This window comes from Sapajus apella, unplaced genomic scaffold (assembly GCF_009761245.1).
Source record: "Sapajus apella isolate SASKATOON/1434 unplaced genomic scaffold, GSC_monkey_1.0 scaffold178, whole genome shotgun sequence".
Taxonomy (NCBI): Eukaryota; Metazoa; Chordata; class Mammalia; order Primates; family Cebidae; genus Sapajus; species Sapajus apella.
The window spans coordinates 1,478,876-1,497,645 of NW_022437118.1; the positions used below are offsets into that span (position 1 = coordinate 1,478,876).

At 41.9% G+C, this 18,770-nt stretch overlaps 1 protein-coding gene across 1 annotated transcript in view; it reads right to left on the minus strand.

Moving 5' to 3' along the window:
* Positions 1–18,770, minus strand: part of KALRN (kalirin RhoGEF kinase) — a 602,830-nt gene that overhangs the window by 529,337 nt on the left and 54,723 nt on the right. The window lies entirely within an intron of this gene.

Consider the following 18,770-nt stretch of genomic DNA (forward strand, 5'->3'; position numbering starts at 1 on the left):
AAGTACTCAAGGAGGAACTGAATTTGAGCAGATAGAGGTGAGCTCAGAAGACATGGGGAACAACCTGGGGAAAAGCATGGAAGTACAAATAAGCCTGGAATTTTTAGGGGACTATGAGAAGACCCCCATCTGACTAGAGAGTAGGTTTCATTGCAGAGGGCAGTCTTATCAGTGACAAGGTTGTAAAGGCAATTGTTTGTAGATGTATACCTGATCCTATAGGGCCCTGAGTCCAGGCCAAGAGGACCTGTTAAGGGGTTCTAAGCAATTGTGACTAAGGGGATTGTGACTAAGAGGTGTTCAGGAAAGCCAGATCTGGTTGGGTGTGCATGATGGACTAGGGGGAGTAGGGGGATGGCAAGGAAGATCTGGCTGGAAGCCCAGTTAAGAAGACAGGCTCCAGAGACAGAGCTTTATTTCTCCACTGTCAGTGGCCTTGCAAAAGCCAAGTGAATCCCCATCCATCGCCATAATCTTCCGTCAGACTCTGCAATCAATATAGCCATCCTGACATGGCTAAGGGAGGGGGTACCCTGGCTGGCCTCCAGCCCTTCTTTCCTATTAACATGATGAGTTGCAGAGGGCATGTCAGGGATTTGCTTTCAGTGAATTCTAGGAATGGAGAGCCCTTTGCATAAAAATCCCTAGACAGGCAAAGAGAAACTCAACAGTGTTTTACAAATCAGCACATGAATGCCTCTTGGGGACAATGGCCTCTCCAGAGATGACAGAATCATCATCTCAGCTCAGATCCTGCTTCTTCTCACTGATGCACTAGCCTAGGGCTGGTGCTGGCATCTGAGAGGTACTGAAGAAACTCTCAGCTCTGGCACCACTTTATACCAGAGGCCATCAGATAGGCAATTATCATCTCCTCAATAGACTGAAAACTTCTACAAGGTTCCCATCCAGCTCCTTCCAGTCCCCAGACACAAGCCCAGAAGAGGCTATAAACACACTCCGGTATACTCCACTCTCCTCATTCAGTCACAAACATCCCTGCTGCAGGGGCAGAGGGTAGGGTGGAGGTAACACAAAGCAGGCAGGAATAAACCCTGAATATGGTGAATAGGATAATTTCTGAAGTTTACAAGGCACACCTCTGGGCCTCTTTGCTTAGCTTAGCTCAGTCCATCGTAGGAGAAAGATGGGCAGAAGAAGGGGAGCCCCGAAGAGCTGACTCTAATGTTTCCTTTCTCCTTAAGGGTGCTCTGTACTCTATCACAGGAGGTTCCCACAGGTCCCAGACCCACAGCCACTGCTGCCTGGCTATAGAGTACCTGGAGCAACAAGCCTCAGGAAGGAACTGGGACCAGAGGCACTAGCAGAGGAAAGGGACAGAGGTGGAATTTTCTGAATGCAGCTAAGACAAAGGGAAAAGACACACTCGGCTCTTCTCTTCTGCTGCACTGGAAGTTCAAGCTTCATCAGAAATATTATACAGGACAGCAGTCCACAAGGAAAAGGACCCTCCTGCAGATGGTTTTCCTTTTTTTAGTGATCAATATAATTCAAAAGACGTAACTTCCACCCCCCTTATTTCTGAAAGGGATGCAAACTGGTCTATGCGTACTAAAACTAAACTCCCTCTGCATGTAACTTCTTAAAGGTATTTATATATTGATGTGGAAAAGTTTTATTAACATAGCTACTTATCCCAGCCCACTCCCATTGGGATTCATGGCTCTTGCCCAAAAGTTATTTTGGCTATTTCCATGTTACCTTAAATCCTGGCAGTGATTAGTGTTTCATGACAAGCACATTCACAGATTCCACGAGAAGCTCCTGGCTATCTTTGGGTTACAATTAGGAAGTCAAATTGGAAGTGAGAAGCAGCCTTGTCTACACAAACAAAGAGCCCCAGACTGAAGGTCTGGAGATCCAGCACCCTATCCCACCACTGACTGTGTGGTCCAATCACTTGCTTCCTCAGGGTCCTTGTCTGTAGAATGACATTGCTGGCCTAGCACAGTCCTTAGTTGTCTTCCAGCTCTGACTTCCTGTGATTGTAAGAGAAGTTTAAAAATATCTCTAGAGAGAGAAATCCCACAATATTATTTAGTCATGAGAAGACTGAACTAATGGCATCTAATATCTCTGGGTTCTGAAAGTCTGTGACTCAATTATATGCAATGGTTTTTAAATGTCCAGAGATTAAGAAACATAAACACAAAGAAGAAGAGTCTCTTTAAAAAGCAATTTTAAAAGAACAGACATTAAAGAGCCTAAAATAAAGAGCCATTCTGTGTACACACAGAGCAAATGCGTTGACAAGATCAAAGTTATGCAACATCTAGGGTGGTAGAAGCTTGTAGTGACTGGGACTCTTTCCTGATGAAAATAAGGCAATAGTAGGGACATTATGCCACAGTCCTAACTCCATGTCATTGTTATATCTTTTGTCATTGGGCGCAGGGAAAACACAGGACCCCAACACATGGATGGCATTACCCAAAAAAGATTAATTCTCTCTTGACAAGTGGACTGCTTTGTCCTGAGGTCAATGGCAGATCATGGGGCAGCAGAGAAGCGTCTCAAGATACTTAAGACCTTAGACTTTAGCAAAGTTGGAGTCTTCCTGGTTAATTGGACATGGATGCACTCAAGTAAAAACTGAGGTTCAAAGTAGGGTATAATATACAGCAAGCAGACGAGATTCATCACAAAATACTCAGCTAACAAGGTGGGGAACAGGAATGAGCAAGACTTGGGGTCAGGTGATCAATCACTAGTAAAGTTTGTCAGGCCCCAAGTTTAAGTAGAAACTGTTAAAGGTAAACTAAGCTTCTCAAGGACTGGGAATAGATCTTAAGTGCTAGTGTACAGCGGGTGCTCAACTGCACTTGATGACCAAATGGAAACTTACAAAGAAGCTGTTGCTCCAATAAGATGTGTTTGCTGAACAATGTTTCTTATTCATGGCAGCTGAGACTTTCAGGTCAGCCCCAGGAAAGAGAAGCAGAAGTGGAGGGAAACTCCCTAAACTTAAAGGTGCCTAAGAGGAAGGATTCCACTTCATCTACCACCCTGGATTTTGCTGACAGAAGGAAGCTGTATTCTCTGGATGAATGAGGGCCAGAAAGTTGATATCCTCCATAGTTTAAGCTGTATGGGGCCCTTGGAATCGGAGTGCCCATCTATCTAAGAAGACCCTGCCTTAACAGCATCCCAATCCCAGATGAATCTTAGAAATCCTGAAATCTTTCAGGTTGTCAGAAGCAGCTGGACACAAACAAAAGACCCTTCACAAAGTAATTAAAATAAGCAAGAAGGTAAAGTCTCTGTGTGTCTAATTCTCCACTCAGCTGAGGGAGATGTGATGGATGACTCCAAGAAATGGACACGAGCCAAGCCTGTTTCCAGAAAAGGCTTTCCCGTATTGTGAGGAGAACTGGCATTAGACAAAGTAATAGTAATTTTCAGTTTAATCTTGTGAGAAACTGAATTCAACTTAAAAGTGGGTATTGCATTTTTTTAAATTCCATTTCATATGGTTCCACTCCATATCCATCTTCTAATGGAAAGGATGGCTTGTTAACTGTCTAGTTTGTGAACTGTGTGTTCATACTATGATTCTGTTAAAGTCATTTTATATGGAGAAGCACATTTAAACCTAGTTTGTGGGGCAGTGGATCTGGAAATTTTCTGGACCTCTGATCCTGTCCTGGCCTTTCTTAGTCATCCCTATCTATGCCGAGAGATTAACCACTTATTTAGTACAATCGAGCTCAAGGTAATATCAACTACTAGGTGACACTTCAATTTATGACAAAAGTGACATTGTAATGCTGTGAGGAAAGAATGGTATTTTCAATGTCTTCAAGTCTGTTGATGACAAAACAGGAAAAAATAATCTCTCGCTCACCATACACTAAAAGCATTTCCAAATGAATTACTGATCCCAATGTGAGAAGTAAAACACTAAAGCTTTCAGTAAGAAATACTTAAGAGTAGATAAAAATTTCTTAAACAGGACACAAAAAGTACTAAATATAAAAGAAAAAATGATAAAGTGGACCACATTAATGTTAATAGCATATGTTCATTTCATTAAAATGCATCTTAAGGAGTGTAAAGAGACAAGCCACACACTGGAAGAAAAAATTCCTAATACATATATTCCACAAAGGACTCATGCTCAGAATACATAAAAAACTCTTACAACTCAATAAGGAGGCAGATAATTCAACAGCAAAGATAAGGCAAAAGATTATTCACATTACAAAAGAGAATATCCAAATGGCCAATAAACACATGAAGATGTTCTTGACTTCATTAGCCATCAGGGAAATGCAAAAAAATAAAAACAAAACCATAACACCCACAATGTGACACTACCACATGCCTAGCAGAAAAGCCAAAATGAAAAAAACAAAAATACCAAATATTGGCAAAGGTTTGAAACAATGGGAAGTCTTCTATCTGTTGGTGAAGATATAAATCATTATAACAGTTTGGGAAACTTTTTGGCAGTGTTTATTAAAGCTAAACACATTCATACCATACCCATTGCTTGATATTTTCTCTTAGGTATATACTCCACAAAACTGTGTGTATGTATTCATCAATGGACATGTGCAAGAGTGTCCATAGCAGCTTTATTCATAACAGCACCAAGCTGAAACAACCCAAATACCTTGTACTGTAAAATAGATAAATTGCAGCTTATTTGTGAGATGGGTTTCCTGGATACAGCACACCGATGGGTTTTGGCTTTTTATCCAATTTGCCAGTCTGTGTCTTTTTATTGGGGCATTTAGCCCATTTACATTTAGGGTTAATATTGTTATGTGTGAATTTGATCCTGCCATTTCGATACTAGCTGTCTGTTTTGCCCGTTAGTTGATGCGGTTTCTTCATTGTGTTGATGCTCTTTACGATTTGGTATGTTTTTGGAGTGGCTGGTACTGGTTGTTCCTTTCTATGTTTAGTGCCTCTTTCAGGAGCTCTTGTAAAGCAGGCCTGGTGGTGATGAAATCTGAGTACTTGCTTGTTTGCAAAGGATTTTATTTTTCCTTCACTTATGAAGCTTAGTTTGGCTGGATATGAAATTCTGGGTTGAAAGTTCTTTTCTTTAAGGATGTTGAATATTGGCCCCACTCTCTTCTGGCTTCTAGGGTTTCTGCTGAGAGATCTGCTGTGAGTCTGATGGGCTTCCCTTTGTGAGTAACCAGACCTTTCTCTCTGGCTGCCCTTAGCATTTTCTCCTTCATTTCAACTCTGGTGAATCTGACGATTATGTGCCTTGGTGTTGCTCTTCTTGAGGAATATCTTTGTGGGGGTCTCTGTATTTCCTGGACTCGAATATTGGCCTGACTTGCTGGGTTGGGGAAGTTTTCCTGGATATTAGAACGCAGAATTCAGAAACTAACTCAGAACCACACAACTTCATGGAAACTGAGCAACTGGCTCTTGAATGTTGACTGGATAAACAACGAAACGAAGACAGAAATAAAGATGTTCTTCGAAACCAATGAGAATGAAGACACAACATACCAGAATCTCTGGGACACATTTAAAGCAGTCTCTAAAGGAAAATGTACAGCAATAAATGCCCACATGAGAAGCAAGGAGAGATCTAAAATTGACACCCTATCATCAAAATTGAAAGAGCTAGAGGAGCAAGATCAAAAAAACTCAAAACCTACCAGAAGACAAGAAATAACTAAGATCAGAGCAGAACTGAAGGAGATACAGACACAAAAAAAACCCTTCAAAAAAACAATAAATCCAGGAGCTGGTTTTTTGAAAACAGCAACAAAATAGACAGACCACTAGCCAGATTAATAAAAAAGAAAAGAGAGAATAATCAAATAGATGCAATAAAAAATGACAAAGAGGATATCACCACAGATTCCACAGAAATTCAAACTATCATCAGAGATTACAAACAACTCTATGCACATAAACTAGTAAACCTGGAAGAAATGGATAAATTCCTAGACACTTGCATCCACCCAAGCCTAAACCAGGAAGAAGTCAAAACCCTGAATAGACCAATAACAAGGTCTAAAGTGGAGGCAACAATTAAGAGCCTACCACCCAAAAAAAGCCCAGGTCCAGATGGGTTCACAGCTGAATTCTACCAGACGTACAAAGAGGAGCTGGTACCATTCCTTCTGAAACTATTCCAAATAATCCAAAAAGAGGGAATCCTTCCCAAATCATTTTATGAGTTCAACATCATCCTGATACCAAAACCCAGCAGAGACTCAGCAAGAAAAGAAAACTTCAGGCCAATTTCCATGATGAACATAGATGCAAAAATCTTCAATAAAACACTGGCATGCCGATTGCAACAGCACATCAAAAAGCTTATCCACCATGATCAAGTAGGATTTATCCCGGGGATGCAAGGCTGATTCAACATACGCAAGTCTATAAACGTAATTCACCACATAAACAGAACCAAAGACAAAAACCACATGATTCTCTCAATTGATGAAGAGAAGGCCTTTGAAAAAATTCAACAGCCCTTTATACTAAAACCCTCAATAAACTAGGTATTGACAGAACGTATCTCAAAATAATAAAAGCTATTTACGACAAACCAACAGCCAATATCATACTGAATGGGCAAAAACTGGAAGCATTCCCTTTGAAATCTGGCACTAGACAAGGATGCCCTCTCTCACCACTCCTATTCACTATAGTACTGGAAGTTCTAGCCAGAGCAATCAGGCAAGAAAAAGAAATAAAGGGTATTCAAATAGGAAAGGAAGAAGGCAAATTGTCTCTGTTTGCAGATGACATGATTGTATATATAGAAGACCCCATTGTCTCTGCCCAAAGTCTCCTGAAACTGATGAGCAACTTCAGCAAAGTCTCAGGATACAAAATCAATGTGCAAAAATCACAAGCATTCCTATACACCAATAACAGACTTAAAGAGAGCCAAATCAAGAACGAACTGCCATTCACAATTGCTACAAAGAGAATAAAATACCTAGGAATACAACTAACAAGGAACATAAAGAACCTCTTCAAGGAGAGCTACAAGCCACTGCTCAACGAAATAAGAGAGGACACAAACAGATGGAAAAACATTCCATGTTCATGGTTAGGAGGAATCAATATCATGAAAATGGCCATACTGCTCAAAGTAATTTACAGATTCAACGCTATCCCCATCAGGCTACCAATGACCTTCTTCAGAGAACTGGAAAAGAGCACTTTAAACTTCATATGGAACCAAAAGAGAGCCCGCATGGCCAAGTCAATTCTAAGTAAAAAGAACAAAGCGGGAGGCATCACACTACCAGACTTCAAACTATACTACAACACTACAGTAAACAAAACAGCATGGTGCTGGTACCAAAACAGAGATATAGACCAACAGAACAGAACAGAGGCCTCGGAGACAACATAACATATCTACAACCATCTGATCTTTGACAAACCTGACAAAAACAAGCAATGGGGAAAGGAGTCCCTGTTTAATAAATGGTGTTGGGAAAACTGGCTAGCCATCTGCAGAAAGCAGAAACTGGACCCCTTCCTGACACCTTATACTAAAATTAACTCCAGATGGATTAAAGGCTTAAACATAAGACCTAACACCATAAAAACCCTAGAAGAAAATCTAGGCAAAACCATTCAGGACATAGGCGTAGGCAAGGACTTCATGACCAAAACACGAAAAGCATTGGCAACAAAAGCCAAAATAGACAAATGGGTCCTAATCAAACTCCACAGCTTCTGCACAGCAAAAGAAACAGTCATTAGAGTGAATCAGCAACCAACAGAATGAGAAAAAATTTTTGCAGTCTAACCATCTGACAAAGGGCTGATATCCTGAATTTACAAAGAACTAAAACAGATTTACAAGAAAAAAACAAGCCCATTCAAAAGTGGGCAAAGGATATGAATAGACACTTTACAAAAGAAGACATACATGAGGCCAAAAAACATATGAAAAAATGCTCATCATCACTGGTCATCAGAGAAATGCAAATCAAAACTACATTGAGATACCATCTCACAACAGTTAGAATGGCGATCATTAAAAAATCTGGAGACAACAGATGCTGGAGAGGATGTGGAGAAATAGGAACACTTTTACACTGTTGGTGGAAGTGTCAATTAGTTCAACCATTGTGGAAGACAATGTGGTGATTCCTCAAGGACCTAGAAATAGAAATTCCATTTGACCCAGCAATCCCATTACTGGGTATATATCCAAAGGATTATAAATCATTCTACTATAAGGACGCATGCACACGAATGTTCACTGCAGCACTGTTTACAATAGCAAAGACCTGGAACCAACCCAAATGACCATCAATGATAGACTGGACAGGGAAAATGTGGCATATATACACCATGGAATATTATGCAGCCATCAAAAACGATGAGTTGGTGTCCTTTGTAGGGACATGGATGAACCTGGAAACCATCATTCTCAGCAAACTGACAAAAGAACAGAAAATCAAACACCGCACATTCTCACTTATAGGTGGGTGTTGAACAATGAGAACACATGGACACAGGGAGGGGAGCATCATACACTGGGTTCTGTTGGGTGGAAACAGGGGAGGGACAGCAGGGGGTAGGGAGTTGAGGAGAGATAGCACTGGGAGAAATGCCAGATACAGGTGAAGAGGAGGAAGGCAGCAAATCACGCTGCCATGTGTGTACCTATGCAACAATCTTACATGTTCTTCACATGTATCCCAAAACCTAAAATGCAATTTAAAAAATTATGGCTTATTTATACAATATAGAAATAAATTGCTATATACAACATAGATTAATCCATGGATTGGATTAATCCATAAACAAAAGAGAACAGACACACACAAAATAGTGTGTATTTTTGGATTCTACATATACAAAGTTTCAAAACAGGCCAATCTAATATGATGCTGGAAGTCACCATAGAGATTATCCTTGAAAGGAAGAGGTAGTAAATGGAAAGGTTGCTCATAATCTTCTTGATCCATGTGCTGATTGCTCAAGTGTGTTCACTGGGTAAAAATTCACAGAGATGAACACTCAGAATTTGTGCACTCTTCTGTACACTTGTTATACTTCAGTGAAAGTTTATAACAGGAAAATATAAATACAAAGTAAATTTAAGGAATAAAGCCCATGTGGGAAAATAGAAAATCCATGAAAACTGCTTTGTGAACTCAAATCTATAAATGGCAGCAAAACGGATAGCTTCTAATTGTCCTGATTATTCTGTTTTAAAATGAAAATTTGCTTCTTTAGGATATAAGTCCCACTTTCAAAACTAATTTGAAGTCACAGTCTTATTTGTTGGACAAATACACATTAGGGGCTTTTTAGTTTTCAGTGGAAGCTTTTAGGACATCAAAGTTGTTCAAATTGCTTGGTTTACTTTTACTTTTTTTCCTATGTTAATATATGGGTTTTTAAAAATACAATTTTTCTTGGCTAACACCCTCTAATGAAGATTAACAACCCTAATATTTACATAACCAGCAAGCAAATTAAGCTGGGCAGAACATAGTCCACCCAATCAGGATCTTTGGAAGGCTTCAGCCAGTGGCTGTAGTTCAGGTCTAACAGCCTGGCATTTGTTGGAAAAGGAAGATCGGGAGCAATTATTTCAATAATCCAAGCCAAGAAACACAGCTACGCTATTCAGGAAAAAGAGGAGGCCACACAGACCAAGTCTACCTCTAGCAAAATGGAACCTGGCTGGCTAGTAAAAGCTGGTATTTCCCTACCCCGCCGTGTACATTGGCTTTCGTCTCTTCTGGAGGAAAACTTCTGCAGAAGACAGATTGTTCTCTTATATTTGTATGTCACCTTATTATTTTTAAAGTTTCCTAAATACTAACATCATCTGAATCTCATGCTCACCTTAAAATGAAAATAGAGAAGGTTAATGTTACCCCTTTTTATTGGTGAAAGAACTGAGACTCAGACAGCTAAGAGACTCTTTAAAACCACACGGCCAGCAAGTTGCACAGCATGGATAAAACATATTTGTCATGTGCTCTGTTCTTTGTACTGTGGGGTCTCTTGGCTTCTTTTAAGCTGCTTAAGAGAATGAGAACACACTCCCAAAGCTTGGGAAAAAATGAGTCTTATTAGTCATTGGGCAGCAGGCAAGCTGGAAGCTGTGCCACAGTCAAAGGAAAGGATAGTGTTCACCTTCAAGATCATGCATTATGGAGGCACTGGGTGGTACAGGGAGATAGATAAGTGCCAAGACGCCTAATTGTAGCAATGGTATGAATGCCTGAGTCTGAATCTACTATAAAAGGTCATCAGCAATGGTGGAGAAGTCTGCCATCTGGGCAGGCTTTGCTACAGACAGGGAACTGACACCTGGGGTTTTGAGACATACAAGTTCTGAAATTCATGAACACAGTCAATTTGGATTCTGCTAGAGATGGCATGCCGCCAGTAGTAAACAGCATAAAGAGCACTGGCTTTGGAGTCTGGCAGACCTGGCTTTCAGTCCCAGCTCTATTTTTCACTCGATGTGTGCCCCAGAACAAGTTGCTTATCTGCTCTGAGTTTCAGGGTTTTTTTGGTTGTAAAATAATAACGATAAAATCTATCCATCAGAATCATTGTGAAAATCAATAAAATAATAATATAAAGTTCTTGGCATATAGTAGGCAGTAAATACACTTTTGTTCCTTTCTCTTCTCCCCAACTAAGAAAACAACAAATTTTCCGTGAGCTTTTAAAACACCTGAAAGGAATAGTTTCTATCTTCCTTGCAGGCTGGAATGAAATAAAAACATAAATCTTTAAATTCATACTTTACAGGTAATCATATATGAATATGTAATAACCTTCTCAGGTGGCCTAATTTAAGAACCTTGACTGATTTTTTTTCCTTTTTCACCTCGAGGTAATCTGATTAACTCAGTGCGTGCTTCATTTCCTGGAATAGAAATTGCAATAATTTTCTCCTTAATTTCAGTAATTGATTAACATGACAAAAACATGTCACCTATAGTCAGAATCCAGCACCCACAATTTTCTCTAGAACTGATCTTGCCAAATGCTGCCTGGAAGAAAAGCATCTGATTTCCAGGTTAACTCTAGATGTTCCCCTGGGCAAATTCCACAGGTTACACAGAAACACTAAGAAAAAGGGTTTTATACCTGGCTGCCTATGACCTTCCTTTTAAAAAGCAAATATAGTCTTTTCGAAATCTACAGGTGTTCTTCCATGAGAACGTTTCACTGTTTCCTCAAACTCCATGAAGACCCCTCCCATAAACTGGTCCACCTTCCCAGTTATCCTATTTCTGTTCATGAGTGAATGTTCTTAGAATTTCAGAAACAAGAAACTGAAAGAGACTTCCATTAAAGCCATCTGGTCTAGTACAAAAAAAAAACAAAACAAAAAAAAACAAACCATTAATCATCCCATTGCACCCTGATGATCTGCTACTGACTAAATACGACCAGTAGAGGGGAGCTGACTGTGTCCCAGCTGCGCTCCCATTGTTGGTCAAGTCCTTCCATACATCCGGCTGGGATATTTCTCCTTCCATCCTCCCCCCTTCACTAATCCCAGATCTGCATTCCAGAGCAATAGGGGACAGATAAATCTCATGCTTCTTCCTCACTAGAGGCCCCACATCATGGAAGCCAGCCATTATGTGTGTACACAGGTTTTACACTCTGAATCATTCAATCAAAAAAAAATCGGAGGATCAACTGTGTGCCTCACACTCTTTTAGGTGCTAAAGCAGGAGATGTAAATAACACACAGCATCTATATACAAGAAGCTCACACTAGACCCTTAGAACTTCTGGCTTCTAGACCAACCACCCTCTCCCTCTTCCAGATGTACTTTGGCTTAGTGATACCTCTCTTAAAATGTAATACTCAGAATATGGGAGCAAAAATGGATGGATGAGTCTGTGGACTAGTTGCTAGCTCTGATATTGTACTACAGTTGTGCAAGACATTAACAGTGGAGGATTCTGAGTGAAGGGCACATAGGACTTCTATGTATGTTTCTTTGCAACTTCCTATGAAGCTATGATTATTTCAAAATAAATTTTTTCTAGTGGATGTATGAGATGCCACTAACACAAGCTACTGATAGGACAATTCAAAATCTAATAAAAGGCTCAAACTAGGGTTGGTCTACCTATTCAAATACTTCTGGAAATAACATAGAGAAGAATAGAGAGCAAGAGCTGTCAGATAGAAGTCCACACTCTGCCTCTCCCTAGGAGGCAGAGCATCTTCTATAAGCACAGAGTTGTGCTTATAGAAGCACAACCTGTGCTTATAGAAGTTGCTCCATGATCTGCATCTGCAGGGCCTTCTCCTCATTCCTACTCTGGAATGTCTGGATGGGCAGAGCCTATTCCCTGTGCTCCCTGTCATCTGGAAGGACTGCATGTGGTGGGAGTTATAAGCCATCATGCTTTGGAATCCAACACACCTGGCTTTAAAATGCAGGCCCACCACTCACTAGCTGTGATAGCCTGGCACGTTACTTGCCCTCTTCAAGCCTCTGCAAAACAAAGATAATAACAAGTGCTATTATCACATAGTGTTGTAAGAGCAAGCAATAAAAAATAATTTATATAAAGTACATGGTATAGTCCCAGTATCCACAAATAATTCAATAAATATTTGTTGTTTTAGAGCTTCCCTCATGAATAGGGTCTGGGTTTCCAGGATTTACTTACTCTTCACAACCCCCCCACTCCCAGCCACTTTTTTTTTGAGACAGAGTCGCTCTGTCGCTCAGGCTAGAGTGCAAGTAGTGCAATCTTGGTTCACTGCAACCTCTGCCTCCCAGGCTCAAGTGATTCTGCTGCCTCAGCCTTCTGAATAGTTGGGATTACAAGCACGCACCACCATACCAGCTAAGTTTTGTACTTTTAGTAGAGACGGGGTTTTACCATGTTGGCCAGGCTGTTCTCAAACTCCTGGCCTCAAGCGATCTGCCTGCCTCAGCCTCCCAAAGTGCTGGGATGACAGGTATGAACCACTGTGCCTGGCCCTTACTCGCTTTTTAATATTCGATAGAACATCTGCCCATTCCCCACCTTCTAGTACCTCTCTAGCCTGCCAGGATGTCTCAGATTTCCAGTCCAGTGCTTCTCAAGCCATTTGCAGTAAAGGACCAGTTTGGTTTTTTTTTCCTGCTTTTATTCTTATATGTTATAGACCAGTACTTTAGTAAAATACAATAAAAATGAATTACCAGTGAAGCACAATTTTAAAAACTAAAGTTACAATTTTTTAATTTTTAGATTCAACAGACATAAAATTACCCTGGCAAACTGCTATAAAGTTTCTAAATGCTTCATTTCTATTTCTGTGCTTCTCATTACTGACTGACAACAAACGATTGGCAGAGCAGTTCTACGGACCACACTTTAGGGAGCACTGCTCCATTACCTCCCTTCTCCAAGCTCGTAGGAACCTTATTTTCAGTGAAACACAACTGAGGGCTTAAGATCTCTGTGTTTTGGATGTTGGTTTTCATAGCTGAGCAGGATTGCATGCTCTCTGAGTGCCAGGGCCGTGTCTACTGTGCCCAGCCCAGAACCAGATGCCTCATGGGGGCTCAATTGCTTGCTGATAATCTAAATACTCAAACAGGCATATTATTTCCTTTTGCCTTTCCATGATTTCACCTCGATGGTGCATCCTTGAAAACCTGCCTAAAGAGAATGCTTTGTCCCTTCAACATTCCTCCCTGTTTGCCTGCATTCCATCTATTTCTGTGTGTGTCTTTTTTACTGCCTGCTCCATCTCCATTTAACTGAAACTTACCGGATACAGTCATGGTCTCCTCCACAGAGGGAGAAGACAGGACAAATCTCAGAAAATCCCATTCATCAGAAAAGCTAGCTTCTGGTTCACCAGATAAACATTCAAGGAAATGGAGCAGTTACATTAATTTACTTCCTGGGGATACTGTTAGCCTCATCTCTGTGTCTCTGTAATGGTGGGCACATGCTAGCTGCTCAGTAGACGTTTATGTGAAGTGGGCACAGAGTAGCAGCTACTGCAGTGACTGCAATTCACACCTTCAGTCATGTCACTCAGAAGAAGAGGGGCAATGAGTGGCAGTGCCCAGGAAGGAGCCTTGGGGGCCACTTAGACCAGTGCCTGTCTATCCTGGCTAAACAATGAAATCACCTAGGGAACTTTAATATAATACTCACGCCTACATCTCAGACCCAGAGACTCTTTTTTTTTTTTTTGGAGACAGAGTCTTGCTCTGTCACCAGGCAGGAGTACAGTGGCACGATCTCGGCTCACTGCAGCCTCCGCCTCCTGGGTTCAAGCAATTCTCCTGCCTCAGCCTCCTGAGTAGCTGGGACTACAGACGCGCGCCACCACGTCCAGCTATTTTTTATATTTTAGTAGAGATGGGGTTTCACTATGTTGGCCAGGATTGTCTCGATCTCTTGACCTCATGATCTGCCCGCCTCGGCCTCCCAAAGTTCTGGGATTACTGGAGACTTCTTAATGTCATTGATCTGGGATGAAGCTTGGGCATCAGTATTTTTCAGATTCCATAGGCAATTTCAACGTGTGGCTAAGGTAAACTCACTGATTTAGAACACTCTCCTATCCACACAGGTACTTAGCAGAGTTCCTTAAATGTTTGTTAAGTAGATGAATGAGTGAGTCACTGGATCACCAGGTTGATAAATGGAGGAGGATGAGTCTGGGGCAAATGTGAACATGGCCTTGACCCCTGTCTCCTCAGATCCCTCACCTCCAGCTGCTCTGCATCTTTTCCCAAGGTCCAGCCTTAAGCTCTGGCCAGAAAGCATCTTCTTGCCCGTAAGAGGAGGGCTTGCTCCTCTCCTCTAACACTGGTCCCTAGGAAAGCACCGACTTAGTCCACTCGCGCCTTTTTCAAGCAGGAAACTCCTGAGCTTTCTCGAACATATACCCAAAAAGCTCCACAAATACCACTGGCCCCAACTCCTAAAGAATAAGAACACTCTTTCTCATCTATTTCATGTTTATTTAGTAGCTGCACTTGGATTGTTTTCCTGGAGGTCGATGAGTCCAGGATGCCATCTCAAACTACAGACTTCCAGAGGACAGAGGCCCAAGAACACTGTAAAAAATGACTAGTTTATGAAAGTCTAGTAAATGGATGCTGCTGTGGTAATGCTGCAGAGGGACAGGAGGGAAGGGGAGGGTGAGAAATGGTAACCAGGAGGAGGAGGACGAGGATGAAGAGGAGAATGAGGACAATCACAATGACAATGAAGTGGTGTGCATGACTGGAAGGGGAGATGCTAGCTGCCCACTGTGGGCAGGCACAGATGACACACAAGATCAGGCAGTGCCCACTACTTCCTCCCAAGGAGCAGGGACTTCTCTGCTGGGAATGTGTGCCTGGGGCTGCCCCAGCTTCTGACCTCTGGCTGCTCCCTTAGCTGCTGCTGCTGCTATTTTTAGCTAAACAGTGACCCTCCCCAGCCTCCTCTCCAACCTCTAGTTTCAGTATCTCAGAGGAGCAGTTAGACTTGTCATTCTCCTTCTACATCCTGGACTTCCGACTCCATGAAGCTACAACTGAGTCAATTTGGGATGCTATGTGGGGATGTATGGAAGGAGATGAACACAGGGTAGCTAGGGATTCAGTTGTGAAATCCAACACTTATTTAAGCCAGAAAAGGAAAAAAGGTACATACATTAGGTCCAAGGAGAGTACTCCCTCTGGCCCCAAAAGAGACACTCCTTAGGTACCCCCCCTGAGTGCCCATCTAATAGCTTCTAATTGTTCAGATTATTCTGTTCTAAAATGAAAACTTGCTTTTTAAAAAAAATTTTGGATATATGCCTCACTTTCAAAGAGAATTTGAGGCCAGTCTTATTTATTGAACACGTATGCATGAGAGTCTTTTTAGTCTTTATTGGAAGCTTTTAGGACATCAAAATTGTTAAATTTCACTTGGTTTACCTTTGTTTGCCCTGCTTGCCTATGTATTGATGGCATTCCATCACTAGCATTAATAGGTATTTTCTGGTATGATTCTCTCTCTCCATTTAAAGGGGAAAAATGAACACACACTATTTGGACACTCTTGTTTGCTAGCACTCTGTGAGGCTCTATTAGTTTTCCTCATGCAATTCTTAGAACCCATAAGCTAAGTTAAGGGACCCAACCAGGACCACTCAACTTGCAAGTAGCAGAGCTGGGGATTCAAATCCAGGACCTTGTGACTTCAAAGCTTACAGATGTCCATCTTCCCCTGAATACAAGGCTCATACTCCTGTCATCAAAAAGAGCAATCTGCTCCCAGCCCTTTAGACTATGAACTTTTCAAGGCAGGAATCATAAAGCCCCATTAGACTGGTATTTACCATTGGGCTTAACAAACCATTGCCTGAACCACCAGCTTCCAGAAAATAGAGAGGGAAACGCATTCACCATCCACATGACAGTGAGATAGGAAAAAATATGTTCCTTATCTTGCTACATCAGCTTCTTTGGTGGCTGCAGAAAGAAAGGAGGGGAGGCACCCAGCCAAGAGAGGTGAATTATGGATCATCCCAGAGTCTGTAATAACATTTCCTCTTCCCAGAAGCACCTCATAACGTCAAGAATTCCAATAAAATGATTCATTCATTAATCATTCAACAGATTTTCACTGAACACCTACTATGTGCCTAGTACTAGGAAATGTACTAGGTGTTGAGGGTAGAAAAGCGAAAAAAGCCATCAGTTTCTATCCTTATAAAGCTAGAAGCTATAGGGGAACAAATGCTGGGGTTCAGAGGCATTTGTGGGGTGATAGCAACTCCTGATACACTACCTTAAATTTAGCACTGAGTACTTTTGTGGGAGGAAGAGGAGAAGGAGGAGTAAAGGAAACCAAACTCGTTGCTATGCAACAGTGGTGATTTATTCTTAGAGCAGGGAGAGCAGCAGCATGGTGCAGGGAGTGGGTGGGGGGTAGAGATGGGAAGTAGGGAGGCTGGAGGAGTACAGAGTGGAAGGAAAAGTGGTATAAGCAAGCATCAAGGCTACACACACAGGCTCTCCCCATGGAGCCGCTTGCAAATGGACACTCCACAGAACAGTGCTCTCCAGAGGTAGGCAGAATATTGTAGGGACAGCCCCAGAAACCACTGAAAAATCCTGGTTCTTGGGTCTGAAATTAACCTTCAGGTATTGTAACTAGTCCTGCACTGACTATTACAAAGGGACAAATGCTGAACATAACAGTCCTTACTCCCACCAGGGAAGTAGGACTCACACACATAGCTAACCCACAAGTATTTATTAAGCACCCCCTCCATGTTCATTCAACATTGTGCAGGATGCTATGGGGATATGGACTGCCCTCAAGCTGAAGGATCCCATGTGTTGGCTGGATACAGAGACAGACACTTGCCTGAAACCCAGGACTGAGTGCTGGACCTGGCTCAGCTGCTTACCTGCTCAGGGAAGCCTGTGGCAAGTCACTCCACATCTCTGGACCACAGGCACCTGGTCTCTTAAGTTGAGAGACACAAACGAAGCTTAGCCCCATGTCTCTGACACTGTAAATGCCACAGGATCTCAGTGAGAACAAAGTTGAGTATCAGGTAGGGTACCTGGGAAGGGCTGCATGGAGGAGGAGGAACTGAGAATTGAGGGGAGAGGGGGACAGATGTTTCCTGAGGGCCTACTATGTATTTTTACCTAATGATAAAGGATAGTTTCCCCATTTTCAGAGCTGAAAAAGCCAAAGCCTCAGAAAAGTTGAGTGACTTGCTCAAAACCACACAGCAGAGCTGGGATTCAAATCCGGATCCTCCCAGCCCCAAAGCCTGAGCACTTCCCACTGGTCCACATTGCTTCTCTAAGATGGTGAGATTTAATAGGAAAAAGGGGTACGAGGAATGCTGGAAGCAACACAGGCAGACATAGTGACAGGCTGAAAAACAGCCATTTAACAAGGGCAGATTCCTGGGGTGAAGACAGGCTGTGACCGAAAGGAAGGTGGGGGAGTAAAAAGAATGAGAACCAGGTGGTCACTAACCAACACCCTTCATTGCGCCAAGTGCTATGGAAAAAACAATTCGCAATCAAGGAGATAAAATGTGAAAATTAACAATTAGTGAAAGCCTACAAAAAGTGCCAAATGAGATGTACAAAAATAAATCATAGTACAGTTTAAAAGGGGGAACAGTTGCTTCCAACTGTAGTGGCCACAGGAGATTCTGTGGAAGAAGGAGTCTGGATCTGAGCCTTAAAGGATTCAGGGTGTGGACAGATGAGGAGAGGATGAGAGAGGTAATGACATTTGGAAAAGGAAAAATCTCACCCACATGAGAAAAAGCAGAAAATATGCTCTGAGGAAGCCCACTTTGCTTAGAAGAGAGAGATGGTGGGAAACAGTACAGAAAAGTTGGGCTGGGTGAGGCTAAGGAGTTGTGGCTGACAGAATGAGGGCTCTAATCTTTGACCAGGGCTATGAAAACCATCGGCTGTTTCAGTCAGGAAAGGCATGATGAAAAGAGGAGTTGAAGTAAAAGAAACTTGTAGGGTTCAGAAAGCCAGGTAAGGAACTATTAGGCATGGGATGAAGAGAGTCTGAAGTAGGGATGGCATTGGCGTGGCAAGGAAGAACTGGTTCCCCGGGTATTTCAAGGACAAACAGAAAAATCCTGGGGCCTGGGGAGCTGTAGAACGGGGAGTCAAAGTTAACCCAAGCTTCAAGAAAAGAACATGATGGTACCATATTCAGAATTAGAGAAGCCCAACAAAAAACTGGGGGAGAAGGTGGTAATGAGGTAGATTATTTCCATTTTATGCATTTTTAAGATTTCTCTAAGATATCCA